Source organism: Corvus brachyrhynchos, unplaced genomic scaffold (assembly GCF_000691975.1).
Source record: "Corvus brachyrhynchos isolate BGI_N302 unplaced genomic scaffold, ASM69197v1 scaffold191, whole genome shotgun sequence".
In the NCBI taxonomy this organism is placed as follows: domain Eukaryota; kingdom Metazoa; phylum Chordata; class Aves; order Passeriformes; family Corvidae; genus Corvus; species Corvus brachyrhynchos.
In genome coordinates, this window is record NW_008236487.1 from 1,272,632 (window position 1) to 1,277,331 (window position 4,700).

The following is a 4,700-nucleotide window of genomic DNA, read 5'->3' on the forward strand; positions in this document are numbered from 1 at the left end:
CCAGCACTGGCACTACACTCTCCACAGTAAACCTCCAGACAAGCTAATTTGTTGCTTATATGCTGACATCCATAAATGGGAAACAAAGACTGTGTCTAGCAGATATATGCAGTATTACTCTCCTGCCATTCCATACAGAAACTCATCACAAAGGTGGGATGCTTGATACATGCTTCTAACTCTATTCCATATCCTGTTCCTACTGATTTGTTTGCCCAGGCAGAGCTACAGCTCCCCCATGCACAAAATAATTACCAGCCATCAAAAAACTACACAGCTTTTTTATCTTAGCTCTGTAGCCTGTTTCTTCTCGCATGGCATAAAGCTGCTCTGACTTCCAGATTGGGCTGAAACTGAAAACCTACATTAGGATTTCTGCACTTCTTTTCCTTACACTTTTTTTTAAAGCACCTCCAACATGCAACAGAACACATCATTAGAGCAAAAAGATGGCTGCAGTCATCGTATTTACAGCTGCAAAAAGCCACTCGACAAATGAAAACCATTCTTAACTGCTTGCTTTGTTCGGTCAAAGGCTTCCACAATTGGCACCAAATCCTCAGGGTAGGAATGGTGAGGAAGAAACACCTGAAACATCCTTTTTAGAAAGTCTGAATAGAAATACCTATGCTGAGATGGGCGGTGTGACAAGGGACGTGGTGTTACGCATCAAAAATTGAAACTTAAGGCCTTCAGAAGTGGTGTCTACAGCTTCCACTGAAAAACATAAACTGTATTTAGTTTGAAGGAAAATATGAATAATAAGGCAGCCCTGGAAAAACTAAATTTAGAAACACTTATTAGTACAAACTATTTTGCTTTAAAAACAACAAACAAAAAATAGTTTTGCAGTTCGTCCTCCTTTTTTTGTTTTTTAATATGAACTGTAAAAACCTAAATCATAGAACATTTACTCTCCACAATACACAGAAAAAAACCCCCAAACACCCTAAAGCTGAATTAACTAATACCTGCTAATCCTAGAATCACAGTAATAATTTAGTTTGGCTGGGGTCTCTGCAGTTCACTTAGCCCAACCTTCTGCTCAGAATAGTGGCAGCTGCAGCGTGAGAGACACTTAGGGAACGAAGAAATCATGATCAACTACAAGGTTCCATAAAAAACTATATCCTATGGCAAAAATAAATCAGTTGATTTATTTTTAATTAATATTTTTGTTCACTTCCCTATGTTAGAAATCCACTCCCCCTTCCATAGATTTAAGCAGAGTTTAGTTACAGGTTTCAAAACCTGTAGTTTGTGCACTCTAGAACAGGCAAGCCAAAAAGCTACCAGACTGCAAAATCCTAATTCCTGATGTTAAAACCCACTTCCCCTGAGCCAGCACTGCTGCATGTCCATCTATCCCCAAGTGCAATATTAAGTTATACCATCAAGTTATAATAATATTTTTATATCTCAGCAGGCAGGCATTAAAGATTTTCAGGTATCTTTGAAAATTAAAATGAGACAGGAAAGCACAAAAATCTAATATATAAATGCACATATTTTATGGTTCTAGTGATAAAAATGTAAATTGGTATCTATACAATTTCCGAGGGGCAGTTTATTATTTTTCTTGACATTCTGAAGTAATTTTTACCATTTTCTAAGCACATTAAAATCATTGGTTAGTTGAAGTATAGACCACAAAGGCAGGAACTACATGGGAAACGTAGTAGAAAATTAGTAATGCTTTTATCTATGCTTTTACAAACTGGTTTATGAACAGATAATTTCTGAGTGTAGGTACAAGGAAGTCAATAAACTGAGTGCTAGAGGCCACCTCGCATGAAAGAAAAAATTATCAGCACTATGAATCCAATAAATAGAGGCAGGAAGAAACTGGCTCACCTCTCTCAAGAAAATCTGCAGATGACAAACTATAAAACAGTTAAGTTGGACAGAAACTTAAAAAGGTTTCCAAAAAAATGCATGCAACATGACAAAGCTCATGCTGCATCCTTCATCTTCTGGGTTTAGAATCAACTCTTACAAAAACATTAATTAGTTTCAGCGTGCGTGTTTTCTTTGGAAATTTAAAAAAGGGAAATAATACCTATGCTTAAGAGTGTTAGCATTCCAACACTCAGCAAAACTGAGGTTTCACTTTAAGGTCAGGAACATCCAGGGAAGATAATCACGACCTCTGCTGCTGTTCTGTCTTGCTGGATACACGATGAATTTTTAAAATGCTGACCAAAGGAGAGAAACTGGAATGGAAAGGAGGAGAGATTTGTTTGTATCTCTGAGACAAAAATGTCTCCAAGGACAGAACCTCAGGTAAACCACAATCATTTGTATTCTGCACAAATGGCAGTAGTCAGTCCAGGCTGACTTTTTAAAAAGAGCTTTACCCAAAACTGTTTAGCAAAAAACCAGGCTGAGAAGAATACATCCCGAAAAAGGACAAGGCCCTTCTGCCAAAACTACTTTGCATTTCTACAGTATGGGTTGACACTTCTGTTTCAAACTGACAAACACTTTTCAAAGACTTTTAAACTACAGAAATATTTTCTTCAACAAAACATGCAGGTTGTAGCAGGACGGAATAATAATTCTGCAAACAAACTTAACCTTAAAAAAACTGGTTTTAAGTTATTCAGTTGTGACAAAAACACCACATTTTGCTTAATAATGCAGCAACAGAAAGCCATTTCTGAATCCGTAGACCACTGAGTTTAGAGAAAAAATAACACAAATTGGAAAAAGTTAAAACTATTTACAGGTATTTGTTTCAAAATTCTGAAAGACGAATGAGCATTTGGGGAATAATCAACTGAATACACATTTCAGTTTTCTGCGTTTATCCTGCTGGGGTTTTGATACTGGACCTGATAATGCATGTTGGCAGGGAGGAGGTTGATAAATAAGGTTCTCCTTTCTAAACTGACATTTTTACCCAAACCAAAAACATTGAACAGAAACTACTACATCATAAAGACAAAGGCTGGAATATCTATTTTGCCTGTCTCAATGGACCAAGTAGTAGTTTATTGGTCAATATACAGAAGACCGAGTCTAAATATACACACAAGTAAATTTAACCACCAAATACTGGTTTCATTCTCAAATTAGAAAGAAAAAATCAGAATGAAGAATAGGTTTAAAATATTGTATTACACAATAACGTAGTACAGACTATGAACACATTTCAAGGGGAGAAAGACACCATGGTAGCCAAAAGACTGTTTGTCATCATATTTTACATGTCACTCAGATTCTCTTCTTTTTGCCTCCTACTTTCCCTTCAGAAGTAAACTTTATAAGTCTTCAAGCTAAGATGCTCTTTACAAGAGAAATGTCACTTGCAGGGTCACTGCAGAGGTGAGACACTTATTATCCATTTGTATTTTTACCAGGATGTATCACCTTAGAAGGGTGAACTAAAATGAGCCATGATCAGCCTCAAAAGAAGATGAGTTGTTCTATTTGAGAGGGCTCATGGATGCTGTAACACAATCTAAGAATGAAAAATAATAGTTTGAGGAAAATATACACTGTTACCTTTTCCTAAACATTTTACAATCACTTGCCCTCAAGCATATATTTAGAAAAATTTTCATACATAATTATGAACGACGGGGGAAGAATAAAAAATACCCATGAACAACAGATAAAACCCACAAAATTTCTTTAGACACCTGGCAAACTTCCCTCTCCCTCCTGTCCCATTTACCAGATGTCTCTGCAGTGTAGGAATCTGGGAAAATAATACCAAATTTTCAGGGTTCTGATAGACATATGGTGGCAGGTTAAACTGCAGAACTGAAACAAGTGTGAGGTTATGTACATATCACATGCGTCTGCACAGCTTTGCCCAAACCAGGCATGCCTGTACTCCTTGCTGAGCCTCTGCAGAAGGCCAAATCCAGCAGACACATCAGCAGCCTTCTCACTAGAAGGCTTTATTCCATGGCAAGCTTAGGAGATGACATGAGCAAAGCCCTTGCTACAATGTGGCACAGAAGTAAAAAGTAACTTCTGTGTCCAAATAGGTACAGAAACTGTCAGAGAGAATTGGTTGACGTGTCACACAATTCTTCTCCACTCAATATAGCATAAAAGCACCCAATTAACCTGTATCAGATCATTGTCACAATTAGCATACTATTTTAAGGTAGGATCTTGTGTTCTTGGCAGCTGAAATGCTCAAGGTGAAGCCAGCTCTGAGATAAGCAACTTGATATTCCCCAAATTCTCTGTTTCCTATAAGCATCAAAACCAATGTTCAGCCATGAAAAGGTAAATGAGTGAAATCAAGAAATAATTCACTGACCCAGCACACAGACATAAACACCTGGCACAGACTGGGGAATAGCTGTTATTATTATATAGCTGCTAAAGGGAGAAAACGAAGGTAATTTAATCAATAATTTACTGCTATGTATGTCTTCTGAACTATCTCATATCAATCAACATCAAGGCTTAAGCAACAGGCTCTAAATATTGGCTTTCCCAATAACTATCACCAAAAACTAATGAAAAAAGTTGTAGTTATGTAGTTTAGTCAAATACACAACTCCTGAAATTTAAAAAAATCTTTAAAACTGTTAGATCATCTACACAAAACCAGAACTACTGTCTTGCTCTCAGAAAGCAAACATCTAAAATTGCAGTTAACTATGTGAGTTTAAAGGTCTCATTGCAAATTGCCTGTTTGATCCATAAACCTTCTGTTCCTTGGTGGACAAAGATTC

The 4,700-nt window shown here is 36.9% G+C and overlaps 1 protein-coding gene across 1 annotated transcript in view; it reads left to right on the plus strand.

The window, feature by feature from the left end:
- Positions 1–4,700, plus strand: part of CACNA1C (calcium voltage-gated channel subunit alpha1 C) — a 470,627-nt gene that overhangs the window by 3,071 nt on the left and 462,856 nt on the right. The window lies entirely within an intron of this gene.